The following is a 16830-nucleotide window of genomic DNA, read 5'->3' on the forward strand; positions in this document are numbered from 1 at the left end:
TTTTGTGATGTAGGCCATGCACAATTTTAGTTGCCCTAATGTATTTACAGCCTTCTGGAGATATGGCTTCTGGAACTGAACACAGGATTCTAAATGTGGCTGTACCAAGGACCTATACAGTGGCATTACAGGTTGAGTATCCCTTATCCAAAATGCTTGGGACCAGAGGAATTTTGGATATCAGATTTTTCTGTATTTTGGAATAATTGCATACCATAACGAGATATTATGGTGATGGGACCTAAATCTAAGCACAGAAGGCATTTATGTTTCATATACACCTTATACACACAGCCTGAAGGTCATTTTAGCCAATATTTTTTATAACTTTGTGCATTAAACAAAGTGTGTGTACATTCACAGAATTCATTTATGTTTCATATACACCTTATACACACAGTCTGAAGTTCATTTAATACAATATTTTTAATAACTTTGAGTATTAAACAAAGTTTGTGTACACTGAGCCATCAAAACACAAAGGTTTCACTATCTCAGTCTCACTCAAAAAAGTCCGTATTTCGGAATATTCCGTATTTCTGAATATTTGGATATGGGATACTCAACCTGTATTACTTTTTTCTGCTACTGGTTCTTTAACCTATGCAAACAAGCATCTGACTTGCCTTTCCTATTGCTTTGTTACATTGCTCACCTGAAATAGTAATACTTAGATAGCTTTCCTCTTGCCATTATAATGCCCTTAATATTATAGTTAGCCTTTGCATTTTTGAGACGTGTATGATTTTGCATTTTTTGGCATTAAATGTTGCCATGTTCTTGACCATTCCTCTAGTCCAGGGGCGGAACTGCCAGAGACAACGGAGTCAGTTGCCGCCGGGCTCCAGCCCTAAAGGGGCTTCCTCCATTGCCCCCCGGCTGTTACGTGCCCTTCCTACTAAATAGACAAAGGCGCTACCAGCAGGGTCTCGCAGTTTGTACATTCCATGCCGTAACACCCTTCTTTCCACCTTCACAATGAAGCTATTGGTACTTTGCAAAAAAAAAATTATTAGCATTGCAACTCAGCAGATCAATGCAGTGTGCAGCCACACACTCCATATATCTGCTCAGCCACAAAGCTGATTATTTCTTCACAAAGTACAAGGTGAGCTCCAAATAGAATTCTCTAGCTTAGATTATACCTTTCTATGCAAGGGTAAATAGCTCAATTGTTTGACTGCAATGCCACAGGAAATGGTTTGGATCCAAGACAGTGTGACTGAATAATAAAGAAACCTTAAGATGAGTTCATGAATGTTGTATAAGTATTAGTGAGAGAATGGGTCAGGAGCATGCTAGGCTGCAAAAAATAAGGTAGGCTGCAAGTGAAAGTAATGATCTCCTATATATTTTCCCAGATCTGTCACTCTGTGTGGCTAACTCTGGGGGAAGTCACAGCAATGGGCGGAGACGGCATCTGCAGGACGATACACCAGTGCCAGCAGCAGACCGTAACAAAGTGACAGATCAGGGAGAATATATAGGAGGTAGGGAGGTGGCCATGGTACATGGCTGGCCAAGGGACACTAGCTCATGTACCCCTTTACCACTGAGGCTGGCCACCAAGGATGGACCTGTCACCAGTGCACATGCAATAACCTCTTCTGCTGCCCTCTTTGCAACTCAGATTGCCCAGTGCTCCCCTTCGCTAACAGTCCACAAAGTTTCCCCATCTCACGATCTGCCTCCTCACCCCCACTTTCATCTCTACAGCACACGCGCATATCATACAAGATCCCATCATGCGTACGTAGGTCTGAAATGCAAGAGGGAGGTTGGGGGGAGATTGGCATGCGCCAGAAACACCACACAGCTCACTGTGACCACAGTGGAGAGGCGCTGCAACAGAACAATACACCAACCTCGGAGCAAGGAACTGCGTCGGTCAGGAGGAGAACTATTTCAATAGCATAAAAAGGTTAATGCGTCCCACCCTATGGACACCAGACTCATCAAGTCACTGTTGCCAGAGTCTCATACAATGACTCTGAACCTCTAAGCACACTATTTGACTGTCCACACCCTGCTGTGCCTAATACCCATCTCCTCCACCACCCTCAACACTGACCCACACATCATTCACCCACAAAGATACAATAAAGGTAGTTTGGATAAATTAGCTAAATGAAATGGATTTAACCAATTTATCTAAATGACCATTTTTGGATGTTTTCCAGTGTTTGTGAGCAAATGGTCAATTGTCATTTGCTGCCACATATTAGCATAATTTTGTTTCAACTAGAAAAAAAAAATTGGACAGATAATCTAAGTGTGGATCCAGTTTAAAGGTCCGTATTCACGGCCCGATTTTGGGGAGAGATGTGTGCTGAGCGAACTGCTCAGCACACATCTCTGCCCCCGCTCAGCACAGCGTGATGTGTGCTGAGCGTACGGGGGGTGGGTGGGGGGGGGGCGCTCATTTCACCCCCTGTGTAGGGCATTCTGTGTGTATCCAGTTTTCCAGGTGTGAGCATGATACAACTACTGACTTGCGAGTAACTATACAGCAGCTCCATACCTTGTGACTTGAAGAAACACCAGTTAACCCCGGGAATGCTGCAGTCAAAGCAACAATTCCTCTTCTTACATTCCGCTGCACTTATTGTGGGGTAGCCGCAATCCCTTCTGCTGTACGGTTCCACATTACATTGTTTCTTGTCACTTCCTGTTGATGCAGTAAGGAAACATCCAGGAATTACAGCAGCTTAGTTTTTTTTTTTTTAACTGGGGCAATTTAGCTAGATCACAGGGCAATTTAGCTCCTTTGGTCCTTTTTTAGGACAAGTTAATCAGACAGTTGAGCAAACTGAAAAACAGCTAACAGGAAATTTCCACTTAAATGGTATTTTCTAATCTTATCTGACCATGACTAAAAATAAAGGATACACAAGATAAACTCTTAGAGCCATGGACCTTATCCATGTTTAAGCTCCATCAAATCTGTAATCAATAGCACTACATGCTCCCACTTTACCACTGTACTATATACTCTACCTGTGTTTTTAAGGTAAAAACACCATTTAACCCCAGTGACACTTGAATTAAAGCAGCAGCCTCTGGAATAGCATTCCTTAGCATTAATCCCAGGAAATCTGCAATCTTCACGCTCTTTGATAGACATGCTACATTGCTGTTTACTTGGATGGAGCAGAGAGCACAACATCAGGACATAGGAAATATTACAATGCATGATAAGAAAGGTGTGAGCTCTACAGCAAGGCCTCTAACCCTTTGCCAGTGCCAAATACATAGGGCTTAACTCAGATCTGATCACAGCAGCAAATTTATTAGCTAAAACCATGTATACTGCAGGGGGGGGGGTGTATAATATGTGCAGAGAGAGTTAGATTTTGGTGCGGTGTGTTCAAACTGAAATCTAAATTGCAGTGTAAAAACAAAACAGCCAGTATTTACCCTGCACACAAACAATATAACCCACCTAAATCTCTCTGCAAATGTTATATCTGCCCCCCCCCCCCAACCCTGCAGTGCACATGGTTTTGCCCACTAGCTAACAAATTTGCTGCATCTGGGAATTACAGCAGCTTAATATTTCTTTTTACAGAAGGTTCAGCAAATTAAATTATTTAGTGAAATACTGTAATCATAACAGTTACAGGGATATTGTAGGTAGATTTATTGTCAGTGGATAAATGTAAAAATTAAACCCTTAGGCATAGTTCCAAAATGCTGTCATTGCAATCCAGATTTTAAGGATATCATGCTTGAGCACAGGTGACTTAATTAGAACTTCGGTCAATGTGAATTAACCATTGGACTCAACCATGGTTATCCTTAAAACCCAGGGGTCTATTTAAGATCGATCTTAATCGATGTTGGGCTTCCAGGTTGAAAAAAAAACACACATTTACTAACATTTTAAAATTTATATAAAAAATCATCTGTTCGTAAATGCAGTGCACATGGTTTTGCCCAACTGCTAACAAAAATCCTGCTGCGATCAACTCAGAATTACCCCCCATGGCCCTCATTCCGAGTTGTTCGCTCGCAAGCTGCTTTTAGCAGCATTGCACACGCTAAGCTGCCGCCTACTGGGAGTGAATCTTAGCATCTTAAAATTGCGAACGAAAGATTTGCAATATTGCGATAAGACATCTCTGTGCAGTTTCTGAGTAGCTCGAGACTTACTCTGCCAGTGCGATCAGTTCAGTGCTTGTCGTTCCTGGTTTGACGTCACAAACACACCCAGCGTTCGCCCAGACACTCCTCCGTTTCTCCAGCCACTCCCGCGTTTTTCCCAGAAACGGTAGCATTTTTTCCCACACGCCCCTAAAACGGCCTGTTTCCGCCCAGAAACACCCACTTCCTGTCAATCACATTACGATCACCAGAACGATGAAAAAACCGTGAGTAATATTCCTAACTGCACAGCAAATTTACTTGGCGCAGTCGCAGTGTGAACATTGCGCATGCGCATTAAGCGGAAAATCGCTGCGATGCGAAGAAAATTACCGAGCGAACAACTCGGAATGACCACCTATGTGCACTGCAGGGAAGGCAGATTTAACATGTGCAGAGAGAGTTAGATTTGGGTGTGGTGTGTTCAATCTGCAATCTAATTTGCAGTGTAAAAATAAAGCAGTTAGTATTTACCCTGCACAGAAACAAAATAACTCACCCAAATCTAACTCTTTCTGCACATGTTATATCTGCCTCCCCTGCAGTACACATGGTTTTGCCCAACTGCTAACAAAATTCCTGCTGCGATCAACTTGGAATTACCCCCATCGATTGATGTTTTCACACTGCTCGTGTATATAAGACATAGGGCCTAATTCAGTTTGGATCGTAATACGCGTTCCAACCGCAAAAACTATGAAGAGGATGGGGGCATATACGCAGGGTCCATCCTGTGCGTGTGCCTACATTTTCTCCGGGTGCCCCGCAGAAAATGCGAATGCCTCTGCCTGTCAATCAGTAGAGGGCGTACCTTTGCAGGTATATCGCGATCATGAGCCATGTCTCCCATTTTTGTAATTATAGGTGCTCTGTGAGCTGCTGGCCATGCCCCAGCCCCTCTGTCTCCCGTGAATAGAGATTGAGGCTTATTCAGACCAGATCGCTTCAATTTATTTTCACCCAGCGGGCAATCTGGTTTGCACTGCACATGCGTATGCGCCACAATGCGTAAGTGCGACGGTCCGGAGATCACAAGAAGATTGACAAGAAGAGGGTGTTTGTGTGGGTGGCAACTGAATGTTTCTAGGGAGTGTCCGGAAAAACACTGGAGGGACCCGGCGTTTTGTGGGAGGATTTGTGACGTCACCTCAATGGCTGAGTAAGTGCTGAGCTGTGCAGCTCTTGTGCACATGTGATCACACACCTGCACAGCAAATTTTCCCTTCCGCTGTAGGCGACAACTACCTGATTACAGGGATGCAAAAAACACACCCTAGCGATCAGGTCTGAATTACCCACAATGTGCATATTTGCAGAGCAACAAGCTACAGGGAGCCTTCCACCCCCCCCCCTTTCCCATGGGAAGGGGGGGGGGGGGTTGTTTGGGTTAGCTGGACATTCCCCAAAAAAGTGACTGTCCTGCAAAAATTGGGATAGTTGGGAGGTATGTTCAAATACATTTATTGTTTTGCATGCAGGGTAAATACTGGCTTCTTTGACATTTAGCCACAAATGCTGCACAGCTGAATTACAGTATTACACTGCAATTAACAGTTATGCTAGGACATTCCCCCTCCCAAATCTACCTCTCTCTGCATGTTACATCTGTCCCACAGTGGCGTGCGGTGAGGTCAGTGGCTAGTGAGGCACTACAGCCATAATGTCCGCCGAATCCTGCCGATGACCCTTAGCCAATGCCCGCTACTGCCTCTGAGCCGATACCCGCTGCCACCGCCAATAGCTTACAAACTCGCCCACAATCAACTGACCCAGCCCTCCACCACTAATTTCTATCTCAGTCCGATGCCGCCAATGCCCGCTGCCTGCCTGCTCATTGTTCTCGTTATATATTATAAATTTTTAAAGAAAAAAAAAATGAGTGTTTGGGACTGGGAAGGGTGAGGGAGGAGGACATGAATGCAATTTTGTTGTCCAGGGCTTCCATTAACTTAAAGGAGAAGGGTCTGAATGGGTTAAAAAAAATGCGTGAGGCCCCCCCTCCTTAGTATAACCAGCCTCGGGCTCTTTGAGCCGGTCCTGGTTATTTAAATACTGGGGGAAAAATTGGACAGGGGTTCCCCGTATTTAGACAACCAGCACCGGGCTCTTAGACCGGTCCAGGTTCCAAAAATACGTGGGACAATAGATGTAGGGGTCCCCCATATTTTTAAAACCAGCACCGGGCTCCACTAGCCAGAGAGATAATGCCACAGCCGGGGGACACTTTTATGTAGGTCCCTGCGGCCCTGGCATTACCCCTCCAACTAGTCACCCCTGGCCGGGGTTCCCTGGAGGAGTGGGGACCCCTTAAATCAAGAGGTTCCTCCCCTCGAGGCACCCAAGGGCCAGGGGTGAAGCCCGAGGCTGTCCCCAGCACCCCTGGGTGGTGGGTGCCGGGCTGATAGCCATGTGTGTAAAAAAAGAATATTGTTTTTTCGTTGTGGAACTACAAGGCCCAGCAAGCCTCCCCCGCTTGCTGGTACTTGGAGAACCTCAAGTACCAGCAGGCGGGGAAATAACGGGCTTGCTGGTACCTGTAGTTCTACAACAACAAAAAATACCCAAATAAAAACACAAACACACACAGCGTGACAGTAAAATTATTGAGACAGGCTGTAGCATGTGGGTGCATGTAACCCTATAAAAGTGATGGATTGGGTGACTATTACAATACCCACTGTTGCTGTCTGAAAAATGATGGATTTATAGATTGCTCTGCCGAGACATGTTTTTTTCTAAAATGCACCACAGGTATGGATGGATAGTATACTTGACGACACAGAGGTAGGTAGAGCAGTGGCCTACTGTACCGTACTGCTATGTATTATATTATTTATTATTATTATTATCCTTTATTTATATGGCGCCACAAGGGTTCCGCAGTGCCCAATTACAGAGTACATAAACAAATAATCAAACAGGAAAACAGCAACTTACAGTTGACGACAATATAGGACAAGTACAGGGTAAATAAACATAGCTACATCAGCAGATGACACTGGAATAAGTATCAGGTGGCAGAAGACTGCTGGATTTGGTGCAGCTGAAGATTATTAAAGTAAGAAAAGAGTAAGCACATGAGGGAAGAGGGCCCTGCTCGTGAGAGCTTACATTCTAAAAGGGAGGGGTAGACAGACAGGGTGAGACAGATGGGGTACATAGAGAGCATGGAACAGAGGTTTAGGATGAGATTTGGCTGGGTTTGGTGAAGAAGTGGGTCTTGAGAGCCCGTTTGAAGTTTTGTAGAGAGGTGGAGAGTCTGAGGGGGAGAGGTAGGGAATTCCAGAAAAGTGGTGCAGCACGTGAAAAATCTTGGAGGTAGGAGTGGGAGGAAGTAATCCGTAGGCAGGAGAGTCGGTGTGCATTAGCAGAGCGAAGAGGACGGGTGGGAGTGTAAAGCGAGATAAGATCAGAGATGTAGATGGGAGAGGAGTGGGTGAGGGCTTTGTAAGCAAGTGTGAGAAGCTTGAAATGGATTCTGAAAGGGAAGGGGAGCCAGTGAAGGACTAGTAAGAGAGGAGAGGTGGACGTAGTGCGTTTGGTGAGGAAAATGAGCCGGGCAGCAGCATTGAGGATAGATTGGAGTGGAGAGAGGTATTTGTCAGGAATGCCAGTCAGGAAGAGATTACAGCAGTCCAGTCTGGAGATGACCAGTGAGTGGATAAGAGTCTTAGTAGCATCCTGGGTCAGAAAGGGTCTGATCCTGGAAATATTTTTTAGATGAAAACGGCAGGTTTGTGAGAGGTGCTGAATGTGTGGTTTGAAGGAGAGGGAGGAGTCAAGGATTACTCCAAGACAGCGCGCTTGGGGGGTAGAGGAGATAGTAGTGCCATCAATAGATAATGAGATTGTAGGAGGTGAGATTATGCGGGAGGGAGGGAAGATGATCAGCTCGGTCTTAGACATGTTAAGTTTAAGAAAGCGCTGGGACATCCAGGAAGAGATAGCAGAGAGACAGTTGGAGATACGAGTGAGGAGAGTAGGGGAGAGGTCTGGAGAGGAAAGATAGATTTGAGTGTCATCAGCATAGAGATGATATTGGAAACCAAAAGAACTAATGAGCTTACCTAGTGAGGACGTATAGAGAGAGAAGAGAAGAGGACCAAGGACAGAACCTTGGGGTACCCCTACAGTTAGTGGAAGTGAGGGGGAGGTGGAGTCATGAGAGGAGACAGAGAATGAACGGTCAGAAAGGTAGGACGACAACCAAGAGAGGGCAGTGTTACGCAAACCAATGGAGTGAAGGATTTGCAGTAGGAGAGGATGGTCCACAGTGTCAAAAGCAGCAGAGAGATCAAGTAGAATAAGTAGAGAGTAGTGTCCCTTAGATTTAGCAGCATGGAGGTCATTGCATACTTTTGTAAGGGCAGTTTCAGTGGAGTGGAGAGGACGGAAGCCAGACTGGAATGGGTCAAGCAGTGAGTGTGAGGAAAGAAAGGAAGTAAGGCGGTTGTAGACAATACGCTCAAGGAGTTTGGAGGCAAAAGGGAGGAGAGAGATGGGTCGGTAGTTGGAGATAGTGTTTGGATCAAGGGTAGGTTTTTTAAGAATAGGAGAGATGAGAGCGTGCTTGAAGGCAGAGGGGACAGTGCCTGATGAGAGGGAGAGATTGAGAAGGTGGGAAAGATGGGAACAAGCAGAAGAAGAGAGGTGGCAAAGGAGGCGGGAGGGGATAGGGTCAAGTGGGGAGGTGGTGAGGGGACAGGAACGAATGAGGGCCATGACTTCCTCTCCAGATGCATGGGAGAAAGATGACAGAGTTGGTGCGAGGGATGGGGAGGGTTGGTAAGGGATGGGAGAAGGCTGGTTACTGATAGTCTGGTGTGATGTGATGTCCTGACGTATGGAGTCAATTTTGGATGTGAAGTAAGTGGCAAAGTCAAGAGCAGAGAGTGAGGAAGGGAGACGAGGTGGAGGTGGGCAGAGGAGTGAGTTGAGAGTGGCAAAGAGGCGCCGGGGGTTGGAAGACTGGGAGGAGATGAGGTTCTTGAAGTATGACTGTTTAGCAAGAGAAAGGGCAGCACTGAAGGATGAGAGCATAAGTTTGAAATGGAGGAAGTCTGCCTTAGAGCGTGATTTCCTCCAGTGTCGCTCAGCAGTACATGAGCATTTTTGCAGATATCTGGTGCATTTGGTGTGCCAGGGTTGAGGTGTTAATTTGCAAGGGTGAATAGTGGTTGGTGGAGCAACAGAGTCAAGAGCAGAAGTAAGGGAAGCATTGTATGTGGAAGTGGCTTGTTCAGGGCATGAGAGAGAGAGAATAGGAGAGAGAAGTGAGTCAAACAGGGAGGAAAGGAATGTGGTGTCAATAGCTTCAATGTTACGCTTAGTGATGGTAGCCTTAGGAGGTAGAGATGGGGAAGTCGAGAGAGATAGGTTGAAGGAGAGCAGGTGGTGGTCAGAGAGGGGAAATGGGGAGTTGGAAAAATCAGAAATATCACAGCGGTGAGTGAAGACCAGATCCAGTGAGCTCCCATTCACATGGGAGGGTGAGGAGGTCCACTGGGAGAGACCAAGTGAAGAGGTGAGGTTAAGGAGTTTAGAGGCAGGGGATTGTGTGGGGATGTCAATAGGGATGTTGAAATCGCCTAGGATAATGGTGGGAATGTCAGAAGAGAGGAAGTGAGGAAGCCAGGAAGCAAAGTTGTCGATGAATTTGGAAGCAGTGCCAGGGGGCCGGTAAATGACAGCTACTCTAAGATGGACTGGTTGGAAGAGGCATATGGTGTGGACCTCAAATGTAGAGAATATAAGGGATGGTTCTGGTGGTATGAGTTGGTAGGAGTAACTAGAAGGTAAAAGGACCCCAACACCACCCCCATGGCGACCCCCAGGTCGGGGTGTGTGTGTGAATGTAAGGCCCCCAGCAGAGAGAGCAGCAGCAGAAGTAGTGTCAGAGGGCATAATCCAAGTTTCAGTAATGGCTAGTAGGTGTAGGGAGTTGGAAATGAAAAGGTCATGAGTGGGGACCAGTTTGTTACAAACAGATCTGGCATTCCAGAGGGCACAGGATAGGGGGTATGAGTTTGTGGGAGAGATGTGAATTAGATTTTCAGGGTTGCTGTAGCGATGAGGTGGGATTAACTTTGAGGGCAGGGATGATGAGAGAGTAGTGATGGTACGGGTGCCTGAGCTAGGAGGGGAAACTGCAGGAGGTGGGCAGGGAGGGAGGTCAGTGTGATGTGGATGGGGGTGTGGGGAGGTGACAGGGAAGGGAGAGAGGGAGCAGGGCTGAGTTGTGGGGTAGCAGGACCATGGGGCAGAGGTGAATGAAAGTGGGGTAACAGGAAAGGTGGGGGAAGGAAACAGAGGGATGGAGGGGAGACAGAGGAGGGGAGAGAGGAGGAGGTGGAGGAGACTAGTGGGGAAGGATAAAGATACATTATTAGGTAGACACTGAGTGATGTGGGGAGTATAAGAAAACCTTGACATAGTGTTAAGTAGGTAAATAGGTTGAAGTAGTGGAAGTAGGAGAGGAGACTGTAAGGCAATCCGAGCAGAAGAATTGCAGAAATGCAGGTGAGAAAAGCAGTGTAGGCTCAAGGGGTGTAGATTTAGTATGAAATGAGTCAAAAGCGTAGATAAAGTGGGTGCAGAAATGTATTTGGAGTGTAAGAAATGAAAGGATTGTGAGAGGTTTAAGAAGCAATGGTAATTATGTTAGATGTTTTAAGTGTTTGCAGGTAAAATTGCATTGGTGCAGCTGTGCTTAAAAAACAAAATTACAATAATACAGATACAGGCATTTGTAGGTGAAATGGATGGTTTATGAAATGTCCAAGTAAGGTAGTTCTGTGCTATGTAATCAGATGCAACAATCAGGAGGTGAGTGATCTGAGGAGTAAGTGACTCACATTTGTTATTAGTTCTTCAGTTTTCTTTGTTTTGTTAGATTGGTGTGCTTCTGTTTTCCTTCTTTTTCACTTCGATTGAACGCTGATTGAACACTGCTGTTATGTGTCAATTTTATCACGCTTTGATAAAAATGCACGCTTAGATCAATAAATGCACAGCCTACACCATTGGACTTAAGTAGAAGACTATTACAAGTGAAACCAATAATTGAAATCTGTAACCACACCCCACCCCCTCAAATGCCAGGCAATAAATTACCTTAAAAACAACAACCAGGCATTCCACAAAGATTAAACTGGGTCTATATCATTCAAAACTTTAAAAAAGTACTTAAAAATCACATACTATGCGATAATGTTTCAATTTGCATTACCCAGCAGAATTAGCTTTGCATATATAGATATAGTGCAGCAGAATATATTGGTGGTTGTAGTCAATTGTAATTACCTGTAGGTGACAAGAAGAGAAGAAACGTCAATTCACAATCGATATCAGCTGAAGATAAATTAACGCTGATTGAACGCTGCTGTTATGTGTCAATTTTATCACGCTTTGATAAAAATGCACGCTTGGATCAATAAATGCACAGCCAAACGGCTTTGCACAGCCTACACCATTGGACTTAAGTAGAAGACTATTACAAGTGAAACCAATAATTGAAATCTGTAACCACACCCCACCCCCTCAAATGCCAGGCAATAAATTACCTTAAAAACAACAACCAGGCATTCCACAAAGATTAAACTGGGTCTATATCATTCAAAACTTTAAAAAAGTACTTAAAAATCACATACTATGCAATAATGTTTCAATTTGCATTACCCAGCAGAATTAGCTTTGCATATATAGATATAGTGCAGCAGAATATATTGGTGGTTGTAGTCAATTGTAATTACTCAGCAGAATTAGCTTTTCATATATAGATATAGTGCAGCAGAATATATTGGTGGTTGTAGTCAATTGTAATTACCCAGCAGAATTAGCTTTGCAAATATAGATATAGTGCAGCAGAATATATTGGTGGTTGTAGTCAATTGTAATTACCCAGCAGAATTAGCTTTGCATATATATAGTGCAGCAGAATATATTGGTGGTTGTAGTAAATTGTAATTACCCAGCAGCAGCTCTACTGCACTCAACATCACCAGTGCTCACAATATATATAATGCTATATACTATGCCATAGTGGTGCTTACTATATAACACCCCCTACTGCGTTCCCCCTGGCAATGAGCATGACACCCAGAGAGTGAAACCCCTGGCAATGAGCATGACACCCAGCACGTGAAACTCTTGGCATTGAGCAGTTTTTGTAAAAGTAATTAGAAGCTTTACTGTAGGGCATAGTGTATCACAGATATTGTGGTGAGTGACATAATATGTTCCAAAGGGCATTAATGTGTGGGGCTTACCCTGCACAGAAACAAAATAACTCACCCAAATCTAACTCTTTCTGCACATGTTATATCTGCCTCCCCTGCAGTACACATGGTTTTGCCCAACTGCTAACAAAATTCCTGCTGCGATCAACTTGGAATTACCCCCATCGATTGATGTTTTCACACTGCTCGTGTATATAAGACATAGGGCCTAATTCAGTTTGGATCGTAATACGCGTTCCAACCGCAAAAACTATGAAGAGGATGGGGGCATATACGCAGGGTCCATCCTGTGCATGTGCCTACATTTTCTCCGGGTGCCCCGCAGAAAATACGAATGCCTCTGCCTGTCAATCAGTAGAGGGCGTACCTTCGCAGGTATATCGCGATCATGAGCCATGTCTCCCATTTTTGTCATTATAGGTGCTCTGTGAGCTGCTGGCCATGCCCCAGCCCCTCTGTCTCCCGTGAATAGAGATTGAGGCTTATTCAGACCAGATCGCTTCAATTTATTTTCACCCAGCGGGCAATCTGGTTTGCATTGCACATGCGTATGCGCCACAATGCGTAAGTGCGACGGCCCGGAGATCACAAGAAGATTGACAAGAAGAGGGTGTTTGTGTGGGTGGCAACTGAATGTGTCTAGGGAGTGTCCGGAAAAACACTGGAGGGACCCGGCGTTTTGTGGGAGGATTTGTGACGTCACCTCAATGGCTGAGTAAGTGCTGAGCTGTGCAGCTCTTGTGCACATGTGATCACACACCTGCACAGCAAATTTTCCCTTCCGCTGTAGGCGACAACTACCTGATTACAGGGATGCAAAAAACACACCCTAGCGATCGGGTCTGAATTACCCACAATGTGCATATTTGCAGAGCAACAAGCTACAGGGAGCCTTCCACCCCCCATCCACCCCCTTCCCCATGGGAAAGGGGGGGGGGGGTGTTTGGGTTAGCTGGACATTCCCCAAAAAAGTGACTGTCCTGCAAAAATTGGGATAGTTGGGAGGTATGTTCAAATACATTTATTGTTTTGCATGCAGGGTAAATACTGGCTTCTTTGACATTTAGCCACAAATGCTGCACAGCTGAATTACAGTATTACACTGCAATTAACAGTTATGCTAGGACATTCCCCCTCCCAAATCTACCTCTCTCTGCATGTTACATCTGTCCCACAGTGGCGTGCGGTGAGGTCAGTGGCTAGTGAGGCACTACAGCCATAATGTCCGCCGAATCCTGCCCATGACCCTTAGCCAATGCCCGCTACTGCCTCTGAGCCGATACCCGCTGCCACCGCCAATGGCTTACAAACTCGCCCACAATCAACTGACCCAGCCCTCCGCACTATCCTGACTTCTCCCGTCTGCTTACTTTGTGCTTTCCAATGCACAATGCAAACTACAGATAGTACTGCAGGGCCCACACCCTTTTACTTGCCTTACAGAGCAGCTCTGGGTCTGTTACAGTGCCCAGCTGCTGCAAGAAATCAGCTTGAATGCTTCAGGGGCTGGGGCATAGCCAACATGAGCCCCACACCGAAGGAGGGTGGAGGTGTTTAATGCGAACTAGGGGTCATCCAAGCGCCGCAAAAGGCCGCCATGCCCTGCACGCCCCTTTTCTCTTTTCATATGCAGACGAGAGTTGAAGCCAACTTTGACCCACTGCTTGGATGGCATTACCATATGCAAATCAATCTGCTGCAGGCCTTCCCCCAGGAATGCTTGCACTAGTTGTTGCATTTGGTTTGTTGTTTGGGGGTGCTTCAGTATTAGGCAGCCTTCTGCCCTCCCATGTTCATCTGAAAATATGTGTTCTCCCTGCAGTTGTTGTCCCCAGATGAGAGTTCCCTTGTGCTGCCTCAGTTGAATCTCCTTTACTTGACAGAGATGTGCCTGAGCAGCGGCCCTCCCCAGCCCTATCTCAAATCATACTTATTTTGCATAGGAGATACCATGGTCATGAAGATTGTTTTCCCAGGGTGAGGTTCATTCATTGCATTCTGGGTATGCTGACCCCTGTGATTTCCCCAAATGTGGGAAACTCGACTGCATTATTTGTGGTAGTGGGGGACTGTGTTTGTGCTTTCCTCTGGTCAGCTCTGGTAAAAGTCAGATTTCTTTGTCTCAGATCTTCCTCTAGCCTTGTTCTTCTTTCGAGAGTTCCCTTGTGCTGCCTCAGTTGGATCTCCTTCACTTGACAGGGGGGTGCACGAGCAGCGACCCTCCCCAGCTCTAGCCCAACTCCTATTTACCTGCCAGGTGAGATACTATGATCAGGAAGGTGCTTCTCCCAGGGCAAGGCTCACCCATTGCACTCTGGGTGTGCTGCTCCTGCGATTTCCCCAAATGTGGGACACTTGACTGCATAATTTGTGTTTCCTCTGGTCGGCTCTCATATAATTCAGATCTCTTTGTCTCAGGTCTTTCTCCAGCCTAGTTTGCTGTCTGTTTCCACTTCTCTTTTCTTGAGCCGCTCCCTTCTATGCAGTTGCGCACTATCCTGACCTCTCCCGTCTGCTTACTTTGTGCCTTCCAACGCACAATGCATACTACAGGTAGTGCTGCAGGGCCCACACCCTTTTACATGCTTTACAGAGCAACTCTGGAGCTGTTACAGTGCCCAGCTGCTGCAAGAAATCATCTTGAATGCTTCAGGGGCTGGGGCATAGCCAACATGAGCCCCACACCGAAGGAGGGGTCATCCAAGCGCCACAAAAGGACACCATGCCCTGCACATCCCTTTTTTCTTTTCATATGCAGACGAGGGTTGAAGCCAACTTTGACCCACTGCTTGGATGACATCACCATATGCAAATCCATCTGCTGCAGGCCTTCCCCCAGGAATGCTTGCACTAGTTGTTGCATTTGGTTTGTTGTTTGGGGGTGCTTCAGTATTAGGCAGCCTTCTGCCCTCCCATGTTCATCTGAAAATATGTGTTCTCCCTGCAGTTGTTGTCCCCAGATGAGAGTTCCCTTGTGCTGCCTCAGTTGAATCTCCTTTACTTGACAGAGATGTGCCTGAGCAGCGGCCCTCCCCAGCCCTATCCCAAATCATACTTATTTTGCATAGGAGATACCATGGTCATGAAGATTGTTCTCCCAGGGTGAGGTTCATTCATTGCATTCTGGGTATGCTGACCCCTGTGATTTCCCCAAATGTGGGAAACTCGACTGCATTATTTGTGGTAGTGGGGGACTGTGTTTGTGCTTTCTTCTGGTCAACTCTGGTAAAAATCAGATTTCTTTGTCTCAGATCTTCCTCTAGCCTTGTTCCTCTTTCGAGAGTTCCCTTGTGCTGCCTCAGTTGGATCTCCTTCACTTGACAGGGGGGTACCCGAGCAGCGACCCTCCCCAGCTCTAGCCCAACTCCTACTTACCTGCCAGGTGAGATACTATGATCATGTAGGTGCTTCTCCCAGGGCAAGGCTCACCCATTGCACTCTGGGTGTGCTGCCCCTGTGATTTCCCCAAATGTGGGAAACTTGACTGCATAATTTGTGTTTCCCCTGGTCGTCTCTCGTATAATTCAGATCTCTTTGTCTCAGGTCTCTCTCCAGCCTAGTTTGCTGTCTGTTTCCACTTCTCTTTTCTTGAGCCGCTCCCTTCTATGCCCTTGCGCACTATCCTGACTTCTCCCGTCTGTTTACTTTGTGCCTTCCAACACACAATGCAAACTAAAGGTAGTGCTGCAGGGCCCACACCCTTTTACTTGCCTCACAGAGCAGCTCTGGAGCTGTTACAGTACCCAGCTGCTGCAAGAAATCAGCTTGAATGCTTCAGGGGCTGGGGCATTGCCAACATGAGCCCCACACCGAAGGAGGGTGGGGGTGTTTAATGCGAACTAAGGGTCACCCAAGCGCCGCAAAAGGCCGCCATGCCCTGCACGCCCCTTTTCTCTTTTCATATGCAGACGAGGGTTGAAGCCAACTTTGACCCACTGCTTGGATGGCATTACCATATGCAAATCAATCTGCTGCAGGCCTTCCCCCAGGAATGCTTGCACTAGTTGTTGCATTTGGTTTGTTGTTTGGGGGTGCTTCAGTATTAGGCAGCCTTCTGCCCTCCCATGTTCATCTGAAAATATGTGTTCTCCCTGCAGTTGTTGTCCCCAGATGAGAGTTCCCTTGTGCTGCCTCAGTTGAATCTCCTTTACTTGACAGAGATGTGCCTGAGCAGCGGCCCTCCCCAGCCCTATCCCAAATCATACTTATTTTGCATAGGAGATACCATGGTCATGAAGATTGTTCTCCCAGGGTGAGGTTCATTCATTGCATTCTGGGTATGCTGACCCCTGTGATTTCCCCAAATGTGGGAAACTTGACTGCATTATTTGTGGTAGTGGGGGACTGTGTTTGTGCTTTCCTCTGCTCAGCTCTGGTAAAAGTCAGATTTCTTTGTCTCAGATCTTCCTCTAGCCTTGTTCTTCTTTCGAGAGTTCCCTTGTGCTGCCTC

General features: G+C 46.2%; 5 non-coding genes across 5 annotated transcripts; all 5 read left to right on the plus strand.

The window, feature by feature from the left end:
• The first annotated feature begins 14306 nt into the window (after positions 1–14306).
• LOC135038391 (U1 spliceosomal RNA) lies at positions 14307–14470 on the plus strand. The gene has a single exon (XR_010232760.1). It is a non-coding gene; the product is annotated as a U1 spliceosomal RNA (small nuclear RNA).
• Positions 14471–14622: 152 nt separating this feature from the next.
• On the plus strand, positions 14623–14785 carry LOC135038346 (U1 spliceosomal RNA). Its single transcript, XR_010232721.1, has one exon. It is a non-coding gene; the product is annotated as a U1 spliceosomal RNA (small nuclear RNA).
• Positions 14786–15431: 646 nt separating this feature from the next.
• Positions 15432–15595, plus strand: LOC135038396 (U1 spliceosomal RNA). Its single transcript, XR_010232765.1, has one exon. It is a non-coding gene; the product is annotated as a U1 spliceosomal RNA (small nuclear RNA).
• Positions 15596–15747: 152 nt separating this feature from the next.
• On the plus strand, positions 15748–15910 carry LOC135038354 (U1 spliceosomal RNA). Its single transcript, XR_010232728.1, has one exon. It is a non-coding gene; the product is annotated as a U1 spliceosomal RNA (small nuclear RNA).
• Positions 15911–16581: 671 nt separating this feature from the next.
• On the plus strand, positions 16582–16745 carry LOC135038397 (U1 spliceosomal RNA). The gene has a single exon (XR_010232766.1). It is a non-coding gene; the product is annotated as a U1 spliceosomal RNA (small nuclear RNA).
• The last annotated feature ends 85 nt before the right edge of the window (positions 16746–16830 follow it).

This window comes from Pseudophryne corroboree, unplaced genomic scaffold, assembly GCF_028390025.1.
Source record: "Pseudophryne corroboree isolate aPseCor3 unplaced genomic scaffold, aPseCor3.hap2 scaffold_709, whole genome shotgun sequence".
NCBI classification, from domain to species: Eukaryota; Metazoa; Chordata; class Amphibia; order Anura; family Myobatrachidae; genus Pseudophryne; species Pseudophryne corroboree.